We start from the raw sequence: 27,707 nt of genomic DNA, 5'->3' as shown, positions 1-27,707 counted from the left end.
GATTACTTAGTGTGTATATATAAGCAACTATTTACCAGTTCTTTTACTTTTACATTTACTCATTCTTCAAGAGTCAGGTTTTTTTTGTTTGGGGGATGTCTGTAGAAACGTCTGGAGACGTGGGACCTTAAAAATTGCAATAATAAGTGGGTAAATGCTAAGTGACCAAATAAAAAGTTGCGTAAACTGCRTTTACCCTCCACTACATCCCTTGTTTAATAAATAGTTGATGACTGTAGGATGGCAACAAATTAATTATAGGTGGTTTCAATGGTCTTTCTCCATTCTGATTGTTTAATAACGAACCAAACTAGGACAAAACTGACATTGAAGTAGTCCAATTTGTAGAACTTTTTATTTATTTAGCACTGTATCAAAATATCGTTATAGACAGTATTGTAAAAATCCATACCAGAATGTGGATCCATACCGGTACACTCTTAGATAAAAAGGCACTATTAATTCATAATTGATTGAACTCATATAGCACTTTTCACCCAAATGAGGCACTCAAAGCACTTTACATAGTAGGGGGAACTCACCTCATCCACCACTAATGTGTAGCACCCACCTGGGTGATGCACAGCAACCATTTGCTTGTGCCAGAACGCTCACCACACATCAGCTAAAGACGTCACCTTACGCAGGGCAATGTCCCCTTCATTGCCTTGGGGTATTGGGCTCTCCTTAGACCAGAGGGAAGAGTGCCCCCTACTGGCTCTCCAACACCACTTCCAGCAACATCTGGTCTCCCATCCAGGGACCGACCCTGCATAGCTTCAGAGGCAAGCCAGCAGTGGGATGCAGGGTGGTATGCAGTTGGCAATATAACCTAAAAGTGTTCTTTGGCTGTCCCCATAGGAAAACCCTTTGAAGAACCCTTGATGGTTCCTTTTTGGAATCCTTTTTTCTAAGAGTGTATACCTTAAAATACAATATAATAATATATTGCCCAGCCCTAGCCGTAGACTTTAGTACAAAACACAGTCTATAGCCCTACCCTACCTAGTTCTCTGTATGACCTCCATGGTCTTGGTTGTGCTCTGTAGGGTGATCTGTGTATCTAATGAAGTGCCCCGCTGGCACTACATCAGCATACAGTCCTTTCATCCGTATATCTTTCATAGCGAGCGTGTTTCTTATCCTCTGGCAAGAAGAGGTGTCAAATAGAAGGCTATGTGCTCCGGAGGAGTAGAAAACAGCTCCCCCTCCTCTTCCTCCTCCCTACCTACCTCCCTCCTTCCAGCCTCGTGCTTCTCCTCGCGGCTCTTTCATCTGTGCTGCTCTATAAACAAACCTCTTTACCATTTCAAAGATTCCACCTGCGTGCTCTTTATCCAGTATACAGTCCTACAGCACTGCATCACATCACACCATGCCATGGGGAGGGGCAGGCCTGCGTCACCCACTGGCTATGTGGCAAACCAGGTGGTGGTCATTTGGAAAAGGAGGAGGTAGGTGTAGGTATGTTTTTGGGGGATGTGAATATAGGTATGTCTATTTACTAAAGGTATTCAGTGTTCATGTTTGTTTGCCAATCTACAATATGTGAACAGTACAGTAGTTATGTGAGAACACTGTATGGTGTGTGGGTGTAAGTGTTGAATAAAGAGAGACAGTGTTGGAGAGAACCTCTGTCATTATGTCGTTATGTGTATTTTTGAATGGGTTTCTGTGAAGGAGAACGAGGGATAGAAGAGGCATTGTGAACTGTAAAAATGTGTGTGTGTGTGTGTGCGAATGTACGGTGAGTGTGTGTAGATGTGCTGTCGGTGTGTGAGTGGGAGCGTGGAGGTGCGTTAAAAGGTTGGCTGGCAGAGCGAGAGAGAAGGACCTGTTCCAGTCTAGGACACGGCTTAGATCAGCATGTTGAGTTTTTGCCAGAAATTTTCTCCCTCTCCGTTAATAATTTCCTTACTAAAGCCATATCTTATCAAACCAATTCCTTTTGTCTGTCACAGCACTTGTTAAAGGGAAAGTTCAGTGTTTTATAACTCAATGTTAGATGGTTCCTCACCCTGAAAGCAGTCTATGAACCAGGCGCACCATGGATTGCAGTTTCTACTTTAACTTCCCCTTTATTAGCTTATGGAGACTTTTCTCCCAAATGTTCATTTATATTTCATTTTTAAGAATATAATATTTCTAAAAGTTATTTTTATTGTGGTTTTATTTGAATTGAATGGCTTGCTCTTTAATCCTTCATACTTGCTTAACGTTGTTTTACGCGTTACATCTAGTTGTTAGGTAAATACTTGGGCACAATAAGCATTTTGTAAGCCATGACAATGTAGCAAATTGTATTTAATTTCGGGACTGAATTTAATGGAAGTGTGAGAGTGCGATAGAGACTAGAGAGAGAGAACGAGTGAGAGAGAGAGATTATAAAGTGGAGAGGGAGGTCAGAGGGGTATTAGAGGCATGGGGAGAGTGAGAGAGAGAGAGAAAGGAATGATAGGCGAGAGCGAGAAAGAAAGAGAGAGAGAGAAAATAATACATTTGTGAACAGAATTTTGTTAGCAGGTGAGTGAGTATGAGAGAGAGTTTGATATTATATGTCATATTTTTTAATGTTTACTTTGAGCCTTGTCAATAAAGTATATGAGAGAGAGAGGCAGTCATGTAGACGAACAGCTCCTGACTTGTTGTAACTTTCTGGTTGTTTAGAGTGAGATTACAAGATTAAATGAGCAAAAAATATATAGGTAATCAAATTGTTCAACTGAAGATCAACACAGGAGGAAACGATTGACATGTGTGAGTTAAAAGACCAGTCTTAATCGTGCTAGCTAGCTAAATTCAAATTTGTCAGCTAGCTTACTGGCTAGCTTCAACTCTTTACTGGTGGTAACAATGGCAACATGGCCACTGAGGCAGCAGCAGAGACTGAGAGACCCCTTTGAATCTCCATCAGAAATCAAATCAGAGAAGGTAAGAATACATTTTAAACACAGAATTCAGAGGGAGAACCCAAAAACGTTGTTTACTGACTGCTCAAACAACAGGAATGTTACGAACCTGTTATTTTACACAGACCACACTACTGCCTGGCATACAGCTGTAACCAGGCATTTCAGCTATACGACAAAGAAAGGCATCTGCAAGGGAAGACAAATACACATTTTTGACAGCGAAAAAGACCAGGAAAACATGTCTCTGACAGTAAATATGTACCAGACTGGCACTGTCATGGTCCAGGGCAGTGAGGCTGCACTCAGCTCTTTTGTGCAGGACTTCCCCACCCTAAGGAAGATAGCGGAAAACAAAAAGGACAAGGACAGCACCCCGACCTCACTCCAACAGCAGGAGCCCAGATCCACACAACAGGTCTATCCTCCCCCCTGCCTGCATACGACCACCAGAGCCAAGACCACACCACCATCAGCCTGCTGAGAAACAGGCTGGCTCTGTTAGAAGTATGGGTTACTGAGCTAAAGGAGCAGCCCCCCAGCTACACCACCTCCAGCCCAGACACAGAGCTTCTACAGGACCAGATCGACCAGTGCAGGACCCAGCTGAATAACTGTCCAGAAGCTGAGAGAGCGCCTTACCACAGCGCTCGAGGAGGTAAAGGCCACCATGAGGAGAGAGCTAGTGCAGGTAAAGGAGGAGATGGCAAAGGAGTTGTCTGTCATCAAGAGGGTGCTGCAGCACAGAGACACAGACTGTAGAGACTCCTAGAGAGAAACTTCAGCCCCCCTCCCTCCACAGGGCCCAACAGCAGGACCAGCGCATCTACTCAGAGGCCTCAGAGGACAGGAGTACTCTGTAGGATTTATCAAGATTAAACAGCTCACACACACACACACACACACACACACACACACACACACACACACACACACACACACACACACACACACACACACACACACACACACACACACACACACACACACACACACACACACACACACACACACACACACACACACACACACACACACACACACACACACAGCTATTGTACTAACAGTTTACTTGTTCAATGAATAGGAAGAAGGGAAAAAGATAACAAATGTTTGCTGTTAACAACTTAGTCGTTACTGTATTTTTGACTGTGCTATTCTTTCTTTTTGCAACAGGAAATCGCTATCAGTTAGCATGTGTAACATTCAGGGCCTAAACTCATCAGCCTTTGTGGCGTCATCATTCTGCAGCAGACATGGTGTAAGGCAGACATTGTCACTCACTGTCCACAGGCTACAGAGATGTTGGCCATCACCCAAACACAGCTCTGTCAAACAGGCAGAACTCTGGAGATTGAATCTTTGGTACAAATCCTGAAATACAAAATCTAATGTGTAAATTCAAAAATTGGTTTCAAAAAGGAAAAAATTACTTGTTCTGACAGAGAAAAAGATGTGTCCCTTTGCGCAATACATACCCCCCCCCCCCTCAGAATCCCAGAGAAGATATTCCCCACCCTTGAGGAAGAGACATGCCATTTACAGGCCCAGGGAAATATGCTCATCTGTGGAAACACAAATGCGGACACAGGAACACTACCTGATCTAACGAGCACACGAGGGGACAGCTTTATTACAGGCGATACTGTTTCTAACTGTCTTAATCTCCCCCATAGAAACAACAGTGACAGCACCGTCAACAAAAAACGAAAGGGATCTGTTGCAGCTCTGTTGAAGCCTGGGTCTGTACTTTGTCAGTGGTAGGTTACGGGGGACTCTTTGGGGAGAATTACCTATTGCTCACCTCTTGGCCACAGCACAGTAGACTATATGATTACAGACATTGACCCTTTCTCTCTCAGCTCATTCACTGTCAAGCCACTAACACCTGTCTGATCACAGCCAAATTACTTTGTTCCCCAAAAGAACAGACATGGAAATTACCACACATTCACAGCCCAGTAAGCTGTACAACATCAGAAATTAATACAGATGGGCCCAAAACAGCACAGAAGAATAGCAGAAAGCAACCAGTAACCAAAACATCCAAACACTCTTAGATAACTTTCTCGATACAACCAGTGGCGATTTTAGCATGTAAATCTTTTTTTAATAAATTGCTGAAAATGTGTCTCTCTGCCCTGAATGACGGGTCACCACTGGATACCACACCCACCACTCACAGTAAAGAATTAATCAATATAGCAGTAAAAAACATCAACAATATATTCAGGCAAACTGGAAAAGAAGCGCAACTGAAATTGATAAAAAACGAAGCAAAAAATAACACAGATGACAACTGGTTCAGTGCAGGTTGTATAATTATAAGGAAGTAAATTAGAACACTATCAAACCAAAAGCACAGAGACCCAAATAATGGTGAATTATTAAACATACACCCAGAATCAACAAAAGCACAGTACCACAGCAAGCAGCTGACATTAATTGAGTAGTCCATAAACACAAACAACTTCTGGCAAAATTGGAAAAACCWAAAAAATTGTGACATATGGACAACCCATTTTAAAACACTCTACAACGCCGTTCAAATTGATGCAAACACAGAACAATGCCAAATTCATGAGAAATGAACGAGGGAGATGGCTTCCTAAATGAGATGCTCTAATTCACTAGTGCAAAATTTATATTGCCTATATTGAAATTGTTCACTTGATCCTGAGTGTAGGTTATTTCCCTGACATCTGCAATCAAGGACTCATAACCCCAATCTTTAGGAACGGAGACAAATTTGACTGTAACAATTACAGGCATTTGTGTGAACAGTACCCTGGGGGAGGTTTTCTGTAGTATTATAAATGTAAGAGTTCTAAACTTCCTTAATAAGCACAATGTCTTGAGTAAAAGCCAACTTGGATTTATACCAAAACATTGCACGACCGATCATATTTATACCCTACACACCCTGCCTGATGTCCACCAAAATAAAACCAAAATGTACGCTTGCTTTGTCAACTTCCAAAAAGCATTTGATTCTATTTGGCATACAGGACTGTTCTACAAAGTTATTGAAAGTGGTGTAGGGGGTAAAACATATTACATAATTAAATCAATATATACTGGCAATATGTGCAGCATCAAACTTGGCAAGAAAATAACAGAATTTCTATCCAGGGGTGGGGCCTTCGCCAGGGTTGCAATCATAGCCCTGCAATCTTCAATATTTACATCAACGAATTGGCCACTTTTSTAGAAAAACACACAGCCCCTCGTGTTAGTCTCCACAATTTAGAGGTTTAATACCGTCTTTTCGCAGATGACCTGTGCCTGTTGTCACCAACTGCACCATGGCCCACAGCAGAGCGTAGACTTGCTAGAGCAGTACCGCCAGACCTGGGCCCTGTCAGTAAACTCCAAAAATATTCCAGAGAAGATCCAGATCTCAGGGAATTAGACCAAAGTTCTCAAATGGTATAAAATATATAGAGAACTGCACACAATACTATTACTTAGGTTAAAAAATAAGCTTAACTGGACACCTTAAAGGGGCAGTGAATGAACTGAGATAGAAAGCATGCAGGGCATTCTACGCCATTAAAAACAAATTCAWATTGAAATACTGTACCTAAAATTAATTAATTGTGTCTTTGAACCAATTGCACTTTATGGCAGCGAGGTGTACAAAACAAGATTTCACCCAATCGTACAAACACCACATTGAAACCGTGTATGCAGAGTTCTGTAAGATTATCCTACATGTCCAGAGGAAAACTACAAACAATGCATGCAGGGCAGAATTAGGCCAATATCTATCACACCCTGACCATAGAGAGCCCTTGGTGTAGTAAGTCAGGGCGTGACTAGGGGGTGTTCTAGCTCAATATTTCTATGTTGGTGTTTTGTATGTTTCCCAGTTAGAGGCAGCTGGTAATCGTTGCCTCTAATTGGGGATCATATTTAGGTAGCYATTTTTCCCACCTGTGTTTGTGGGATATTGTTTTGGGTTTGTGCATGTGCACCACTACTTTCACGTTTCGTTATTGGTTTATTGTTTTTGTTKAAAGTTTCACCGTAATAAAGATGTGGAACTTCAATCATGCTGCGCCTTGGTCCTCTCATTACGACGATCGTGACAGAAGATCCCACCAACAAAGGACCAAGCAGCGTGTGACGGAGGTAAAGGAGTTTTGGACCTGGGAAGAAATCATGGGAGGTTGTGAGACCCTTCATTGGAAGGAGACACCAAGGAAGGTGAAAGGACAGCGACGACGCCGGGGACCACGGCCACAGAAACCCCAAGATTTGTTTTGGGGGGATGGCACATGGAGCTGGCGGCTGAGCAGCGGGAAGAGCCAGAGACCGTCAGGGAGGCGATGGAGAAGTTGGGAGAGAGAGAGATGAGAGAAATGTTATGTAGGTGTGTTCTGCACGACATCCGACCTGAAGAGCGTGTCAGCAGTCTGGTGAGTCCTATGCCAGCTCTCCGAACCCTTCCTGAAGTGTGTGTCACCAGTCCGGTGCAACCTGTGCCGGCTCCACGCATCAGGCCTCCAGTGCGCCTCCCCAGTCCGGTACGTCCTGTGCCAGCTCCCCGCACTCGCCCTGAAGTGCGTGTCACCCGTCCGGTACCACCTGTGCCGGCTCCACGCACTAGGCCTCCAGTGCGTCTCCCCAGCCCGGTACGTCCGGTGCAAGCTCCCCGCACTCGCCCTGAAGTGCGTGTCACCAGTCCGGTACCACCTGTGCCGGCTCCACGCACTAAGACTCCAGCGACGGTTCACAGTCCAGAGATTCCAGCGACGATTCACAGTCCAGAGCTTCCAGCGGTGGTCAACGGTCCGGAGCTTCCAGGCAAGACGTCCAGTCCTGCTCCATGGCCGGAGTCTTCTTCTGCGCCGGTGTCCAGTCCAGGCCCGGCGTCCAGTCCAGCTCCAGGGCAGGAGCCTTCCTCTGCGCCGGTGGCCAGTCCAGGCACAGCGTCCAGTCCCGCTAAATGGCAGGAGCCTTCCTCTGCACCGATGCCCAGTCCAGGCACGGTGTCCAGTCCCGCTCCAGGGCAGGAGCCTTCCTCTGTGACGGTGCCTAGGCACGGTGTCCAGTCCAGCTCCAAGGCCGGAGCCTTCCTCTGCGCCGGTGCCCAGTCTAGGCACGGTGTCCAGTCCCGCTCCAGGGCAGGAGCCTTCCTCTGGGCCGGTGCCCAGTCCAGGCACGGCGTCCAGTCCCGCTCCAAGGCCGAAGCCTTCCTCTGCGCCGGTGCCCAGTCCAGGCACGTGTCCAGTCCAGCTCCATGGCAGGAGCCTTCCTCTGCGCTGGTACCCAGTCCTGGCACGGTGTCCAGTCCCGCTCCAAGGCCGGAGCCTTCCTCTGCGCCGGTGCCCAGTCCAGGCATGGCGGCCAGCCCAGCTCCATGGCCAGAACCTTCCTCTGCGCCGATGCCCAGTCCAGGCACGGCGTTTAGCCCGGCGCCATGGTCGGATCCGGGTTCTGGGGGGGGGCTTCGACCCGCACTGGAGCCGCCACCGACACTACTCTCCCCCCAACCCCCCATTTGGTTTCAGGTTTTGCGGCCGGAGTCCACACCTTTGGGGGGGGTGTGGGGGGGTACTGTCACGCCCTGACCATAGAGAGCCCTTGGTTCTCTATGGTGTAGTAGGTCAGGGCGTGACTAGGGGGTGTTCTAGCTCAATATTTCTATGTTGGTGTTTTGTATGGTTCCCAATTAGAGGCAGCTGGTAATCGTTGCCTCTAATTGGGGATCATATTTAGGTAGCTATTTTTCCCACTTGTGTTTGTGGGATATTGTTTTGTGTTTGTGCATGTGCACCACTACTTTCACGTTTCGTTATTGGTTTATTGTTTTTGTTTAAAGTTTCACCGTAATAAAGATGTGGAACTTCAATCATGCTGCGCCTTGGTCCGCTCATTACGACGATCGTGACAATATCCACTAATAATAAAAACAAAAAAATGAGCAATTAAGTTTTGGAAACATCTAAAATGCAGTGACCCCCTCACATACCATTACCAAGCCCTGCAATGCCAAGAGCTGAGCAAAGAAAAGAGTCCCTCATCCAGCTGGTCTTGGGGCTGAGTTCACAAAACCTKTTCTACTAACACAATGAAGCCTCAGGATCAGAACATCCAATCAATCAGAATAAACCAAATTACAACACAGTCAAAACAAAACTACATTGTTTATTGGGAAGCACAAACACAAAGCAAAATACAGTGCTACGTGGCCTTAAATCGACAGTACACTGTGGCTAACTATTTGACCATGGTTACTTATCAAAACCTTAGAAAAAAAGTMAAGGCTGAGCAACCACTGCACCACAACAGAACCTGAGACAGAGCTGCATTTCCTGACAAAATGTCAAAAATATAAAACAATTAGAGAGTGTAATTCCCTCAAAATTGAAACCACTTTTCAAGGTTTCAAAGACCTCTCTGATGAGAAGGGGTTACCCTTCCTGTTGGGGGATGTCACGTATACTCCCTCTCCGGCCTCTAGGTCATCAGGCTGCTGATTACCCCACACACCTGTCACGATCGTCTCGTGCACCTGCACCTCATAACACTCACCTGGACTCCATCACCTCCTTGATTATCTTCCCTATATCTGTCATTCCCCTTGGTTCTTTCTTCAGGTGTTATTGACTGTTTTCATGTCGGTGTGTTTGTGTTTTGTGTTCATTGTTTGTTTAATTTATTAAAACACTCACTCCCTGAACTTGCGTCCCAACTCTCAGCGCTCTCGTTTCAGGGGAGAACGCAGAGAGCTGTCGGTTGGCAGCACACTACATGTAGCYTGTCGTAAGATGAGGGACAGTGTCTGACAGACCAACCAACCTGCACATATCCTCTATGCTTATTGTTGTTCTTCAACATATGGTTATTGTTGTTACTATTGTCCCCTTGACAATATTGATTATTTTAATTGTGTTAATATTGTAAATCTCAAAAGCAAGCTTTGGCAATATGTACATTGCTACATCCTGCCAATAAAGCAAATTGGAGAGAGGGAGGGGGAGAGAGAGGTGAACCAAAATGTGTTGCCAGGTTGAGTGCTGAAGTTGATGGGTCAAAGGTCAAGGCTGGTCACAGGGGGGTCAATTTGTCTCCCACACCACAATCACCATAGTGACCCCATCATCAAGGTTTCTGCCTCATTACCCAGCAGCCCCTGGGCTCAGCAAGTTCTGACACTGTGCGCCAGGAGAGGGGAAGGAACCACGAAGAGAGGATGAGGGAGGGATGGAAGAAGAGCAAGGAAGGAAGGAATGAGGGAGGGCTGTGTCTAATCAGACACTAACATCAAGGATAGGTTTGTAACTAGAGAACCATAGTGAAATACCGCTCATACAGACGTAGCGTCTGGCTAGAAATAACACACTATGATGAAATGTATCATGATTAAATACATCATTAGAAAGACTGTGTTCCTCTCAGGTTGTTTGGGATCTCTACTCAGGTTTCATTATTGTCATCATCTCTATTGTGTGACGCTACGCGTGTTCTATTTCAAATATTATTTTACAGGCATAACCTTAACAAATCCCATGATGCTACCTGTCTCATTATGTTACGAAACGTTTTCTAGAGAAAGGCAGGGTGGGGAGGAAAGACATGGAGGAGAATGGAGAAGAGGATTAGAGAGAGGCCAATAGAAAAAGAGGAGGAAGGGAGAGCAGGAGTAGGTAAGTGGAAGAGAATGAGAGCTGGAGTGTAAAAATGTGGAAGAGGATAGGAGAGCAGGAGACAAAGAGGAAGATTGGATTTAGACTAGTACACGCGGTAGGAGCCATTCAGCTCTATTTGTGTTAGCTCCGGGGCAGCGTAATGATAGATTTACCCAACCCTCAAACGCTGACCTTTCAGTCTCTTTCTCTCAGCAGCTCCACCAGACGCCCACTTTCCCTCTACTATCCTCCCCAGACTGAGCCTCCCTTCTTGGGTCTACTGCAGCCCGGAGATCCCACCCGCTTTCCACATCTCTTTGTGCTGATGATTGGAGAGTCGGGCAGGGTTTGACCGCTGAGCAGAGCTGAAAGGAGAACAGAGAACGAGAAAGGATGTGTGGGTTATTCATGCCAGTTCTTTAGAGATTGTAGATATAGAATGGAACTGAGGGCCGAGGACCGCTCTTTTCTCTGAAACCCAATCAGAATCACACTACAGTTGTGTAATCACGATGGCGTTTTACAGAGATACTGTATATCATGATATCAGTTTAGTGTATGCTTGTCATTCTCTTTCTCTGTCCTTCTCTCCCTCTCTTTTTCTTTCTTCCAATCTCTTGCTTTTGCTTGCTGTCTCTTTTGCTCTCCTCCTCTGTCGATCTTTCTCTCTCTTTCTCTGTCCCTTTCTCGTTTCACTTTCTCTCTCTCGCTCTCTCTCGCTCTCTCTCTCTCTCTTTTTCTCTCTCCCTCTCAGGTTCTTTTTCTTTCTCTCCTACTTTCAAAAGCATGGTAGGGTAAAATATCTAGGCCCAATAGCAGTGACCCAATTACTCTAAGAGTTGTCCCACCCCTGTAGGATGTCTCTGTCCCTGGGGATCAAATCTGCCATGGAGAAGCTATCCATCACTCTGCCCACTCTCTCGGCCAGACACCTCATACTTGCTCCCTTTATTACTGTGTCACACACACACACACACACACACACACACACACACACACACACACACACACACACACACACACACACACACACACACACACACACACACACACACACACACACACACACACACACACACACACACACACACACACACACACACACACTCTCCCTCTCTTTCCTGATATCAGGTTGTGTGGAGTCTGACATGTGTAGACAATGACTTCCTTAGCGCTGGCATCTCATCACACCTCCTGTCTTTGTTTGCATAATCTTGTCTGCGTTGTACAACCCTGTCATTATAATTTGATGAAGGGGGTTGATGTAGCAGCAAGTGGGTAACTATTAATTTGCAGAAATTACGTTTTGCTGTAAAAGTAATAAAAGTGGCGGCTGCTGAAAATAGGTACTAATGGTTAGGAATGACATTCTCATAGTGATACAAGGTTCATTACCAGAGTGCGTATCTATTTAACATGACAAATTGAGAGTGCTTGATGTCAACCAATTTTGTCATGTTTATCTAAGACTGTCTTAGATTGAATCTCACCCGTGCTGAGACGCATAGACAACCGACAGGCAGAGACACGTACGCATGCACGCATGCACGCACACACACACACACACGCACGCCCGCACGCCCGCACGCACGCCCGCCCGCACGCACACACACACACACACTTAGAGCACACACACACACAGAGCATGAAAATAACAGTGTGATGACGTTAGCCATTCTCAACTTGAGCATATCTTTCCTATCTGTCAGATCAGTGGAGGAAGCCTAGCAAATGGGGAGAAATGGGGGAACATGATGATCTTCCAGCTGCGAGACGAGTCAATAAACAACTAATTGATAAATGGGAGATGTCAGGAAATGTAATTGTGGGTCTAATCATGCTCATTAGTTTAATGGGGAGAAATGCTGAAACAAGCGAAGAATGGTCCATTCTTTGTCTGTGGAGATAATGTCTTATGGGTCAGAATTAGGGTCTCAAAACTACTGGTAATTTACCAAAGTTATCCAAACTTTCTGTAATTTTGGAAATKAACAGGTAATATATGGAAATCTATGGTAACTTTTGATAATTTTATACTTGAATAACAAACCAAAAAAATGYATTCATTTCTGGTATAATWTTTTYCCATTAACTGTGAAACTCTTCCAACTATTGACTTTTTTCACAACTGACACCAGTTTGGCACCAACACATTTACAGCAATGACATACTGACATAGTAAAATAAATAAACTGTGCAAAAAAAWTTATAAAGGATATTTCTTGCTGAAGCTCTCATATTAAACACCAATGGTATTTACTAAGTTGATGTTTTTTTGTTTTTTGTTTTACAGCTTTCTCATAAAAATAATTCAATCTTATTTGATTATTTTATATATTTTACATGTCATAAGGCCACACAGAGGGMCAGAGATAATTATAGACACCTGTGATCATCTGAAGTACCCAACAATGACACTAAATGTCATGTGCTAAAATTCCCCCCAAAACACCATTCATGTAGTTTACTGGTAGACTTTGAAAGTTACCAGTAATATACCCTCCCTTTGAAACCCTAGTCAGAATAGAGGTGGAGAGTCTAGAATACCTTTTGAGGAGATCYTTCGGTCACACTTTATTTGGATAGTCTGGATTTTCTATCTGTAGATGCTCTACAGATGGTCATACCATCAACCAACTATTTGCTGATAAGCAACTGCTTGATATGGTTAGGGTTAGAATAAGGTTCAGGGTAAAGGTATACCACCTTTCTGTCCCTGTATACCACCTTTCTGTCCCTGTATATCCCTTTACTGTCCCTGATACCACCTTTCTGTCCCCTGTATACCACTTTTCTGCCCCTGTATAACACCTTTCCTGCCCTGTATAACACCTTTCTGTCCTGTATACACCTTTCTGTCCCTGTATACCACCTTTCTGTCCCCTGTATAACACCTTCTGCCCTGTATACCACCTTTCTGCCCCTGTATAACACTTTCTTCTGCCCTGTATAACACTTTGCCTGTATAACACCTTTCTGTCCCTGTATACCACCTTTCTGTCCCTGTCACACCGCTTTCTGTCCCTGTACACCGCCTTTCTTGTCCACTGTATACCCTTTCTGTCCTGTATACCGCCTTTCTGTCCCTGTACTGACCGCCTTTCTGTCCCTGTATACCGCTTTCTTGTCCCTGTGTCCCGCCTTTCTGTCCCTGCGTATCTCCTTTCTGTCCCTGTGTACTCCTTCTGTCCCTGTGTACCTCCTCTCTGTCCATGTGTACTCCTTTCTGTCCCTGTATACCACCTTTCTGTACCTGTATACCGCCTTTCTGTCCTGTATACCACTTTCTGTCCTGTAAACCACTTTCTGTCCCTGTACCTCCTGCTCTGTCCCTGTATACCGCCTTTCTGTCCCTGTATACCACCTTTCTGTCCCTGTATACCGCCTTTCTGTCCCTGTATACCACCTTTCTGTCCCTGTATACCCACCTTTCTGTCCTGGCTGTGTACCTCCTCTCTGTCCCTGTATACCGCTTTCTGTCCCTGTATAACCACCTCTTCTTGTCCCTGTATACCACCTTTCTGTCCCTGTATACCACCTTTCTGTCCCTGTATACCGCCTTTCTGTCCCTGTATACCACCTTTCTGTCCCTGTGTACCTCCTTTCTGTCCTTGTTTAACACCACTCTAAAGCCCTCTGGACTACTTCAGCCACTCCTCATACCGTTCCTCTACCTTGCGAGAAGATCTTTCTCCCTATATACCGCTGCTCTGTTTCTGTACCAGTCTAAAGCCCTCTGGACTTAGAAGGCTCACACAGCTTCTCCTCATGCCCCTCACGGCTCCCCACCACAGTCCTGACATCCGTCTATAAAGCCAGATAGGGCCCAGAGGTTATCTGTCCATCTGCCAATCAAAGACTGAGGTGGACTACAGGCACCCGACACAAAGGAGGAAATACGACTGAGAGGAAGGACATATTCACGATGGAATGGGGAGAATCAGGGTTTGACTGGTGGATTGTTTTCTCCTCTCTTCTTTTCCATAAGCGGGAATGTGATTTGTAATAGAAGAAAGACCTTCTTGGCATATTGTTCCCTTCTTCTGTTAGAGAGACAAGAGAAATTTAGAGATTATGCAGAGAGTGGTTCATTTGATGTTGTGAGGAAGAGATGGCTGAGTGTGTGCTTGTGCGTGTGTGGCTGTGTCTATTTGTGTGTGTGTGTGTTTAAGGTGCTGGCATGTGCACATCAGAAAATGTCTGCGTGTGTGTGCGTATCTGACGGTGTTTGTGTGTCCTGCTGTGCTCCCCCCATATTGGAGTTGGGAGCTGCTTACGAGACAAAGCGCCCATTGAACCATTGCGCTCTCTAGCATTCTGCTAGGCGCCCATTAGAAGAGAGAGCTCCTATTCTCAGTCATGCTCCCATGCTCTCATTACCAGCATACGCCACAGTGGAGGCAATATGGCTGACATTTAGCCATGAACCATTATCCTCTACCCTACTTCCTATCTAACCTGTGCTAATTGACTGAGTTACCAAGCAGGTTAAAGACTATGTAAAACTACATTAACGATACAGTGTGAACGTACCAAGTCAGGGTTGGTGGTTTATCCCAAAATGTGATTMTTTCTGGTAAGCTTTTCAGTAGTATATCATCCCATACGTTGATGATGCATAGTTTTTTGGGATAAAGTGAATGCTTTCAAATACAAGTACAACTTTCACTACATGTGCAACTTTTCAGTACTGTAAGTATGAAACATACGGTATGCCGTTAGTGTGAGCATGCAGTAGGTCATCATTATGGTGGCCTCTTGCATAACCCCCTCTCATTACGGGTGGAGATGCAGTCTGGTTTTCATCATGTTTAAACCAGCTGGCTGAAATAAAGAGATAATTACCAAAACACTGAATGAGTGTGTGTGTGTGTGTGTGTGTGTGTGTGAGAGAGAGAGAAAGGGAGCGAGAGAGAGCGAAGAAAGACTGAGCAAGAGAAAAGTGTGAGAGAGACGGCGTGATGGAGAGGGAGAAAGAGAGATGGAAAGAGATGAAAGAAAGAGAGCAAGTGCCAGGGAGAGAGAAAGAGAGAGAGTGCATGCAACTGAACAAACAAGCTCATACTCAGTCACCATGGCAACGCTTTGACGTGTAGGTGCCATACCTGCTGCCAACAGGGGAGTTTTGTAAAGTATGTTTCAGTTTGTCTAAGTTGTGTGAGTGTTGATTGGGGCTTTTATTGTTTTGTATGTACAGAATGATCTGCGTGGGTATATTTCAATGTGTTTTCTGTGTGCGTCATTCTATCAGGTGTGCAGGAAAGACAGACAAAGCTTGAAGCTTATTGGCTGATCCCTGTACATCCTTGCCCATATCCTCTCTCTTTCGCTCTCTCACTCTCTCTCTCTCTCGCTCTTGAATCCAATTCAATTTAAAGGGGCTTTATTGGCATGGGAAACATACACTCAGGGATAAATGAATTTTGTACACCACCCTGTTCACAAAAGTGGTTCGCTCCTACAGACAGTGAGTCATGTGGCTTGCTATGTAAAAAAGGCAGACAGGCATCGAGGAATTCAGTTACTGTTCAATTGAACGTTAGAATGGGCAAAACGAGTGACAGGAGCGACTTCAGTGGGCACGCGATCACCAACACTGGGGGACTGAGGAGAGTGAAAAAAAAAAATTGCCTGGGCCGACTAATCCCTGTTCCTGTTGTGTCATGCTGATGACAGAGTCAGGATTTGGCGTAAGCAGCATGAGTCTATGGCCCCATCCTGCCTGATGTAAACTGTACAGGCTGGTGGTGTAATGGTGTGGGGAATGTTTTCCTGTCACACGTTAGGTCCCTTGATACCAACTGAACAATGTTTCCATGCCCTGAAGAATTCAGGCTGTTCTGAAGGCAAAGGGGGTCTGACCTGGTACACGATGGGTGTACCTAATAAACTGGCTACTATGTGTATGTTTACATTGCCAAAGCAAGTGAAATAAACAAAAATACCCACAAAAATGTACCGTAAACATTGCACTTGTTACGCCCCTGAAAAAGGGGAGAAAGAATCACGAGTGTGATACGGAATGTTTACTCATTAAAACTTTTAGTGCAATCATTTTACATAAGTAACACATTTTACAGAATAACAGGTCTACAGGAAATAGATAGTTTTGTAGGGTACAAGACTTATTCAAGTCACAACAGTATACACTGTACATCACTGAAACAAATACTATTTTCAATATAACTGTCAAGCACAAAGCTTTAACTCAGTAAACCATAACTCAATTTATCAACAGGCAATAAAGTGTTTGAAAAACCATTACACAAATAACACTGCAAAATATCTTATTAACAACGCACATGTTCATTCACAATTGACATAAAATGGCAGCTACGTAGCAGTACCTAGCAGTACGAAGCTAGCTGCAACCGAGCAGGGCTCATGTTTCTCTYTGCAAACTTAACTAACTTCCTCAATATGTTACTACGACACACCTTAAACACTCTTGACATGTTAGTGAGTTATAACATTTAAATTACTCTTTTTTTATCATCAATAACGTACCTGAAAAAGGGGAGAAAGAATCACGAGTGTGATACGGAATGTTTACTCATTAAAACTTTTAGTGCAATGAGAAAAAGACCGCGATTTCTCAGTGAACTTGAGTGGAGACCAGAGCAATTGATCTCAGGCTCATAGATTAAGAGCATTTAGTAGATCAGAGATTAACACTTTTACCCACGACAAAATAAAGTAATCAACATAACGTTTACACATTCCTCTCACAATTCGTACCCTTTGTATGCTTGACGGATTTTAACACAATTATAAAATGTTATCAATCTATCAACTAATACTGAATGCATGATCTTCTTAACCTTAGATGTTTTAAGATCCTCACATACTATGAACTTACTAATACTTTTTAATGTATAACAGGCTATTAGTATTTTCTTTAACCTGTCACACACTCATTAAGGTTTCAAATGTTATATTACCAGCTACAGTGTTTTTAACAATGTTCAAATAGTTGTAGTATGAATAGTAGGGGAAGATAAGTAAACATAAATATTGGTTGTATTTACAATGTCGTTTGTGTTCGACTGTTTGCCCTGTTTTCATGACAATGGGTCACAAATCTTGCTGCTGTGATTTCACATGGGAGTTTGTCAATGTTTGATTTGTTTTCAAATTCTTTGTGGGTCTGTGTGATCTGTGGGAAATAATGTGTTTCTAATATGGTCATACCTTTGACAGGAGGTTTCTACCTCATTTTATGGGCAGTGTGCACACAGCCTTCCTTCTCTGGAGAGCCAGGTCTGCCTATGGCAGCCTTTTTTTAATAGCAAGGCTAGTATGTACATAGTTTTGGGTCTGTCACAGTGGTCAGGTATTCTGCTACTATGTACTCTGTTTAGGGCCAGAAAGCGTTCTAATTTGCTCAGTTTTTTGGTTGATTCTTTCCAGTGTGTTAAATAGCTATATTTTTGTTTTCTTATAGTTTGGTTGGGTTTAATTGGGTTGCTGTGCTGTGGCTCTGTGGGGTCTGTTTGTGTTTGTAAAAAGAGCCCCAGAACCAGTTGGCTGAGGGAACTCTTCTATCATTTCATCTCTCTGTAGGTGATGGCTTTATGGTGGAATGTGTGGGCATCTCTTCCTTTTAGGTGGTTGTATAATTTAACATCTCTTTTCTGGATTAAAACGTTTGCGCGTATAGTACATAATTCTGCTCTGCATGCAATATTTTGCGTTGTACATGAAGGATATTTTTGTAGAATTCTGTATGCAGTCTCAATTTGGTTTTTTTCCCATTTTCTGAATTCTTGGTTGGTGAGTGGACCCCAGACCTTCAACCATGCAGAGCAAAGTATTTTTTAGCCAGATCGTGATTGGGATGTCAAGTTTTATGTTCCTTTTGATGGCATAGAAAGCCCTTCTTGCCTTGTCTCTTAGATCGTTCATCCCCTTGTGGAAGTTACCTGTGGCGTTGATGTTTAGGCTGAGGTAGGTATAATTCTTTGTGTGCTCTAGGGCAAACGGTGTCTMGATAGAATTAGTATTTGTTGTCCTGGCAACTGGACCTTTTTTTGAACACCRTTATGTTTGTCTTACTGAGATTTACGGTCAKGRCCYAAGTCTGACAGAAYCTGTGCAGAAGATCTAGGTGCTGCTGTAGGCCTTTTTGGTTGGAGACAGAAGCACCAGATCATCTGCAAACAGTAGACATTTGACTTCAGAGGCTAAGGGCAGGCTGGGTGCCTGCTGACTGTTCTAGTGCCCTCGCCCTTCATTGATATGCAGTATATGTCGAAGAGGGTGGGGTTCAAGCTGCATCCCTGTCTCACCCCACGGCTCTGAGGAAAGATATACAGTATGTGTGTTTATTGCCAATTTTAACTGCACACTTGTTGTTTGTGTACATAGATTTTTATGGTGGTGTATATCCCCCCCCCCCGACACCGCTTTCCATCACTTGTCAGGAGACCGGGGGAAGTTATAACATATTTTGTATTTTAGTCTATTATAGACCTGTTTGGGTTAGTGATCATTTGTTGAGTGGCTCTCTCTTCACCATGGTGAATGAATGAAGAATCCATATGTTCTTCTGAAATATGAACAGAAATACTGGACATTTCTTTACTCTTATTATGGTGCCGATTTGACACAATTACAATTGTGGTCTTGAATTGGACTCGCATTTTTCTGGTCTCAGTCTTGACTCGGTCTCGGACCCCTAACCTCCCTCCGGACTTGGTCTTGACTCGGACTCATTTTGCTCCTGTCTTGGTCTTGAATCGGTCTCACTTTAGGTGGTCTCAAACACAACGCTGCTATATAGTGCACTATTTTGGACCAGGGCCCATAGTGCATTATGTAGGGAATAGATTGTCATTAGGAACACAGCCTGAGCAGCAGGTACTGCCTTAGGCTAGGCTAAGACTCTACAGGCCTACAAAGCAGAACACTCACGGTCTTAAGAAACATCAACAGCCAGCAGACAAAGCCAGACATGCAGAGAATTTGTTTTGTTTGTCACATACACACCAGATAGGTGCAGTGAAATGTGTTGTTCTACAGGTTCAGCCATAGTTGTACGGCACCCCTGGAGGAAATTAAGGTTAAGTGCCCTGCTCAAGGGAACATTGACAGATTTTTCACCTTGTCGGCTCAGGTATACAGACAGACAGACAGACAGACAGACAGACAGACAGACAGACAGACAGACAGACAGACAGACAGACAGACAGACAGACAGACAGACAGACAGACAGACACAGGCAGGCAGCAGGCAGGCCACAGGCAGCAAATGCAGTCAGGCAGGCAAATGCAGTCAGGCAGGCAAATGCAGTCAGGGCACACACGCACACACCAAGACTCTTCCGTAGCAGCACTCCACCACCCACAGCAAAGTGATTCTCCTCAGGATCCTGCAGGGCAGAGTGAATAGGAGTGGTGTTTTCTGCTCCTTTCAGGTTGCGGTGCCTGTACTGCCTGTAAAGCCTTTGAACAGTGAACCAGTACGCAGGTACCCACGCAGACGTGTGCACACACACACACAGAGCGATCAGTGACTGGCCTCAATAGGAATCATAAATACCCAGATGAATAAATAATGACACTGTCATATTCGCACGCCTCCACCCACGCCGGAGCTACTGTGCTCCTCATGCCGTGCCGCCTGTCACTCACTCCCTGCTCGAAGGTATGAGGTGTTTACTCACACACGTGCCTGTCTATCTGTGTCTGTGTACGTTCCAGAAAAGCAAACGTCCCCAAGCGTATTATGACCTCTGCCATCTACTTAACCAGCAGCTGATTCTTAAAAGTCTCCCTTCCTTCACATCCTCCATCCTTCATCCCTCTCCTCCTCCTCCTCCTCCTCCTCCCTAGAGGTGTATGCACCCCCTCATGCACTCTGGCAGTGTACAATATAAGACACAGGTAAGCACTACCACACATACAAAACCTATACCTACCAAAGGAGAGGCTATGGATGAATGCCAACAAACACCCTCTATGAAGCATGTCTCACAGAGAGAGCTCAAACTGTTTTTTGTCGACTCATCGAATTTTCAAGACTAAAAGTTTTCTCCAGAAAAGAGCCAGGCATATAAGAGTTATGTTGAAGATTTCACTCTCACAGTCTCAGCCTGCTCACATCCCCGTCAGACTTCGAGCAGTTGTGAGGGGGAATGTCGAAAGTCTGTGTGTTTGTGTGCGTGTATTTGTGTGTGAGCACGTGTGTGCGTGCGTGTGCGTCCACACACACTCCCAAATGCACACTCTACAACTCAAGCATAATTCTCAGCAGTCTATGTTCTTTAACTCCATACAGCAACAGGGGTAGAGGGGCTTTATTTTCAGTTCAATGCACGATGTCAATAGACAATTAGACATTTACGTGATTCTCCCCGAAAGCTAATTACAAGTCTGTAATTAGTGGGAGCGAAAGCTTAAGTGTTCCCAAAATGAAACAGCAGAGAGCCACTTCCCAAGTGCTGCGCTGTGCTTGAGCCTGACACTGCAGCCTCTCACCACAACCTGAGACTCAGGAGAGACACTCACAGTAGAAGGACTGGAGAGCCACAGGAGGAGACAGGAGGAGCACAGCAACACACACACACACAACAGACACCCCCACCTAGACCTGAGAGCCATTCACTGTAGAAGAGGGACTGAAGAGATAGGAGATGCTCAGTGCTACATTATGGTAGCCTAAGGAGTGACAGGGGGCTAATAACAGTGCTGAATGAGACTATATTCCTCTCTTGACCAGCAGTTATGGGGGTAGGGTGCCACCATCACGCTTCCTACTTCTCTCCCTCACGCTCCCTCTTTCTCTCCTTCCCTCCCTCCGTCTTTCGCTCCTTACCTCCCTCCCCCTTCCGACAGCCCCATGACAATTCTCTCCATACAGTCTGACTCCAGTCCATTTCACTTCAATCCATTCAGGAAAATGAATTGAAATCCCAGTCGAGAATGTGTAAATAATTAACAATCTTCTGTATTGACTTGACTGTATTGGAAAAATCCTCCCAAAACAACTCAGTCTTTTAATTTACAGTGTTAAATAACACTAACATGTGAGAACAATGTGTTTTGTGATCAAATGTTTCATTTTGGCATAATAATAAGGTTGGTAGTAACAGGGAAAATCATTGTGGAAATCTCTTGCAGCTCCAGTCAACCACAATTCCAAAATGCAACCCTAGATAACTAGCTAGCAAATGTAGCTACACACAATAATAACAAAGACAATATCAGCATGTAAATTAGCTAGTTAGCTGTAATATCGCCTACACAAACTACACTATATATTTAAGAGCCTACAATCTCACCATGTTCAACCTGCAGATCGATGTGTCTCACAGAGTGGGGTCTGACATTCGCAATGACAGATATACTATTGAGGAGATGGGAAACATTGCCTATGCTACATCAATGACACGCGTGATGGATTCTGGGCAATTCTAGGACAAAGAGCGCTCTCCTTCAAGGAATTGGGCACTAGCTCAAAAACCCCAAAGTAGCACGAATTTCGTCACAACATTACAAATATTTTCTGACATGTGAGATACTTAACTTGCTATCTGTAATATCATATAGCTTTGGAATCGTGACATTACATACAGTACCAGTGAAAGTTATGTTTTCTATTTTCTATATTGTAGAATAATTGTGAAGACATCAAAACTATGAAATAAAACATATGGAATAATTTAGTAAAAATATTTTTGATTCTTCAAAGTAGCCAGCCATTGCCGTGATGACAACTTTGCACATTCTTGGCATTCTCTCAACCAGCTTCACCTGGGATGCTTTTCCAACAGTCTTGAAGGAGTTCCCAGATATGCTGAGCACCTGTTGGCTGCTTTTCCTTCACTCTGCAGTCCAACTCATCCCAAACCATCTCATTTGGGTTGAGGTCAGGTGATTGTGGAGACCTGGTCATCTGATGCAGCACTACATCACTCTCCTTCTTGGTCAAATAGCCCTTACACAGCCTGGAGGTGTGTTTTGGGTAATTGTCCTGTTGAAAAACAAATGATAGTCCCACTAAGCATAAACCAGATGGGATGGCGTATCCCTGCAGAAAGCTGTGGTTGCCATGCTGGTTAAGTGTGCCTTGAATTCTAAATAAATCACTGACAGTGTCACCAGCAAAGCACCCCCACACCTCCTCCTTCATGCTTCACGGTGGGAACCACACATCCGGAGATCATCCGTTCACCTACTCTGCGTCTCACAAAGACACGGCAGTTGGAACCATAAATCTCAGATTTGGACTCATCAGACCAAAGGGCAGATTTCCACCAGTCTAATGTCCATTGCTCGTGTTTCTTGGCCCAAGCAAGTCCCGTGTTCTTATTGGTGTCCTTTAGTAGTGGTTTCTTTGCAGCAATTTGACCATGAAGGCCTGATTTACGCAGTCTCCTCTGAACAGTTGATGTAGTTAACCCACTGTTCCCCGGTAGGCCGTCATTGTAAATAAGAATCTGTTCCTCACTGACTTGCCTGGTTAAATAAAATACCTTGTCACAGCACAACTGATTTGCTCAAACGCATTTAAAAGGAAATAAATTCCACGTGTGACTACCTCATGAAGCTGGTTGAGAGAATCCCAAGAGTGTGCAAAACTGTCTTCAAAGCAAAGGGTGGTACTTTGAAGAATCTCAAATATAAAATATGTTTTGATTTCTTTGACATCGTTTTTGGTTACTACGTGATTCCATATGTGTTATTTCATAGTTTGATTTATTCACCATTATTCTACAATGTAGAAAATAGTAAAAATAAAGAAAAAAACCCTGGAATGACAAGGTGTGTCCACTTTTGACTGGTACTGTACTTCAGGGAAAATAGGCACGTTTCCTGAAACATATATACTGATTTTGAGAAGGGGTTGCGTAACGATTAGCTTAGCAACAGCGTGACGCAGCTTGACAACGTGAACACGATTGCTCGACAGTCTGCTGGGTGGTGCGTTGTACGTTCTTTCATTCGTTAGATTCCTTTCTCCTTTCTATAGTATCTCTGGCAACGACACCATRCAATGAACCATGGACTAAAGGGAGATTTTTTTTTGAAAAATGTGCAAGACCATCCGTTAAATTACAAATTTCTGGAGATAGGAATATTGCAAAACTATGATCAATGGTGTCATTGGAGAGAAGACATCCTTCCAAGTTATGACATTGGCCAGTATTGACATCTGATATGTATGACATTCGTTTTCGCGATGTAAAAGTCATATTCCTATTAACTTCCAGTGTAGTGAGAGCGACTTAATCACAGTACTACATCATACCCGCCGGATTTCTGTCTGCTTTAATGCCAATAACTCAATACACCTGAAAACATGAAATGACGCAGGGAATCGATAGAACACCATTCAGAGATGCACAAAAACAATATAACATTCAAAATGGGTGAACCTTTCCTTAAATGGAAATGGAACTGACCCCATTCAAACCTTGTATTCTCAATCCTCTTGACACCCCTTTGCTCCCTTCCATTCTCGGTATCCCCTTTCCTTTCCCTTCTCAATGATTTCCCTCTCTCTTTGAGTATATATGTGGTGACTCATCTCTCTCTCTCTTTCTCTCTCTCTCTCACTCTCTCTCACTCTCTCCTTTCAGATCATAATGAATACGATTATATCGACAAAGTGGATCTGATCTAAGATCAGCTCTCCTATTCTGAGACGCTTATGAACATGGACCCAGGTGTCCCAGCTCCCTAATTAGAAGAAAGAATGCAAGGACTATGACTTCACAGTTGCCTCCTTGTTAGTTCTCTCTTTTCCTCACCTCATCATTAGTCTTTTTCTCTTCTAGTGGTGTCAGTGAACCTATAATATCCATCCACCACCAGACCAAATCCTCCAAATCACTCCGCCAAACCAAATTACTCCTCCCAGCACCACAGCAACTTTCATAGTCCCTCTCTCAAACACTTAAATCAATCAGAACTTATTTCTCTCAGCTTGTATCTGTCTATCTCTCTCTTCCTCCATCATTACTCTTCCTCTCTTTCTCCCCCTCTTTTCCTATGTGTGTGTGTGACAAGACTGTGTGTTGTCGCTATCTCCTCCTGTGTGTGTGTGTGTCACAGGAGTGTGTGTTGCTTTCCTCCTGTATGTGTGTGTGTTGTCTCTCCTCAGGAGTGTGTGTTGGCGTGACAGAATGGAGAGTCATTGGGCTTGTTGTGGCGTTGTGTAGCTGTCAGCCCCGCGGCTGGAGGAAGACGTATGGAGACACAGAGACAGGAGGACAGGAGTGCGTCAGAAAGGATTGAGCTGTCACTGATTCACAGCAAACTGCTCGGTCATCAAACTGCTGCTGCTCAGGGCAGGTCAGCGCGACAGAGAAATAGAGGGTGTGGGGAGTATTTCTGTGTGTACTATAGGCTATCCATGATTATGAATATCCGTGTGTGCGCTTGTGTGCCTGAGTGTGTGAGAGAGAGACAGAGATGTGATAGAGCAACAAGCTCGCACAGTCTCACTACAGAATCCAATGTTAAAGGTTAAGTTTAGGCATTAATTCCGAATGGTTAAGATAAGGGGTAAGGTTTGGGATACAGTAAAAATATATTTGAAAAAAGAAACGAGTGCCTAGCCCTGGGATGGAACACGCCACCCTCAGAGCTGAAACTCGCTGCTTACGCACATCTGTCCACAACGCCTGAGCAAAACCCAGGCCCACTTGATGGTAATAGCACTCACCGTTGCCCCTAGAGGCTGGTTTTGAAGTCAACTCCCACGTCATGCTTACCTGGACGGAGTCGAATTTCGCAGTGGATCTTGAGCGACCTGGCTGGATAGAGAGAACATAATCTTGAGAGAAAATGAGACAATGTTTACAGTATCTGACAATGTGTTTGTGTGTATCTGCATTTCATTTTCAATAAATTTGCCAAAAAAATCTAAAAACATGTTTTAATTTTGCCATCTTTGGGTAGTGTGTGTAGATGCTGATGTTGAAAAATCCATGTTGAATTCAGGCTGTAACCACAGGAGGCTGGTGACACCTTAATTGGGGAGGACAGGCACGTGGTAATGGCTGGAGCGGAATAGGTGGAAAAGTATCAACAACATTAAACATATGGTTTCCATGTTTTTGATGCCATTCCATTTGCTCCGTTCCAGCTGTTATTATGAGCCGTCCTCCCCTCAGCAGCCTCCACTGGCTGTAACACAACAAAATGTGTAATAAGTCGATTGGTATGAATACTTTCTGAAGGCAATGTATGTGGGTGTATGGGTTCATTCAAATGCTTCTATGTTTTATACCTGTTGGTGTACTTACTATTTGAATGTGTGTGTGAGTTTTAATGTGTGTACTTTACGGGCGCACGTGGGTGTGTGTGTGTGTGTATCTGTACAGTATGTGTGTGTGTGTTTCTGCACTATCCCTGTGTGTGTTTGTGCCTGCATCCATGCTTGTACTATTCCTGCTCCTGTGTGTGTGTTTGTGTATGTGTGTAGTGCTGGCCATCTGCTCTGACACTGATAAATGTCTGTGGCTCTTTGAGGAGCGGCGCAGAGAGCCTCAATCCCTCCTGCCTGCCTGTCTGTGCTCATTGCGCCCTCCTATTATTTATTAGTGAGCTAGGAGCCTAGCTGCAGCCTGGAGCGCCTGGGTGGGGCTCTGTCTGTCAGGCTGCAATCTGTCTGCAGTAAGAAGCCTCAGTCCTGTCGGAGAGGGAGTCACAGAAACTGTGCAGATACTTTCTCCCCTCTGCTAATTTACTCACTTGGAATGATACTGCTCAAAAACAGATGGATAGAGATACAGAGCTTTGTAGTCTACCCACATCCAATTATTTCCACAGGCGAATAAAGCCTTACGGGGTACCACTTTCCTGCTCCGTGACTTGAGGTCCTTACAATTCACATAATATACCTTTCCTGGCTTGGTAATACTGCTCCAGATACAGGGTCTTGTGCCAGTATTGCCCAATTATTTCCGGAGGTGAATAGAGCTTCCTATAGTACCACTATCCTGCCTTTATGAATTGCGTTTCTTACAATTCCCATAACATACCTTTCCTGACTTGGAATGATATTGCTCACCAGCAGTTAGAGTCACAGAAAGAGCTTTGTATCCCCCATTTCTTTCCAGAGGAGAAACGCTTTCTAGGGTAGCCTTTGACAATTCTGGCATATGACTTGAGGTCCTTACAATTCACACAGTATTATACCTTTCCACACTCGATACTGAATGATACTGCTTACCAACAGATGGAGATGGAGAGTGAGGACCTTGTASCATCACCACCTTCCCATTTGAATAATCCAAAGGGCATAAAGCTTTCTAGGGTATGTCTATTCTGCCTTATGACTTGAGGTTCATGTGCTATAGTAGACAATAGACATACTGTGTACTATTGTTGTTGCTGCTATATGATACTGCCTCTGTGCTGTATGATGTGTACAATGAACTGTGTGCTTACTTAAGCATATTTAAAAGCGAAGAGAAGGGTGTTAAGACGAGAGAATGAATAGGCTGTTGTAACTTCAAAGTGATAATGCACCGCCCCACCAGTGTTTAAATTAACTGGGTCATGGACCACTTTCATTCTTTCTGTTTTACCCGTTGTGTGTCTGCATGTGTCTGTGTGTTTGTGTGTACATATTTATGGGTGCGTTGTTACCTGTTTGTGCAGACACAGAGAGAGAGTGAACAAGAAAGAGAACGAGAGAGAGAGAATGCAAAGAAGAGAGAGAGAATGAGAGACAGAGAGAGACAGAACAAGAGAAAAACAGGAGAAAGAGAGAGACACACACAGAGAAAGAACATAAAGAGCATAAACGACAACCAGTTCTGCCTCTTGATGTTGCACGTTTATCTGATCCAATTTTCCCTCAACAGTTCCAGATATGGCCCATCCATTTTGCACGACCAGCTGGGTAACGTAGAATGAGGAAGTCAAACGGTCGCTCAGCTGTCTTTATCAGAAGGGAATGACAGTTTTCTGTAGAGCCACTCTATACTGGGCCACTGTGGTTGACGGATGGCTCCTTTAAGAGCCCAGATGTTGCTTTTCTGCTGCTGTGATTCTGTTGAGCTGGCACAGGTGTTGGGAAAAGAGAGAGAAATGTAGAGAGAGGAGGGGCACACTCGTTTAATCGTTCCTTTGGCACTCTTTCTCTCTGGTCTCTTACTCTGTTTGGCATTAGCTTTAGAGATTCATTCCCAGAATCAGGACCGGT

The sequence above is a fragment of the Salvelinus sp. IW2-2015 genome, linkage group LG28 (assembly GCF_002910315.2).
Source record: "Salvelinus sp. IW2-2015 linkage group LG28, ASM291031v2, whole genome shotgun sequence".
NCBI lineage: Eukaryota > Metazoa > Chordata > Actinopteri > Salmoniformes > Salmonidae > Salvelinus > Salvelinus sp. IW2-2015.
The sequence above is the reverse complement of the archived record's forward strand: the minus strand, read 5'-3'. Positions refer to the sequence as shown.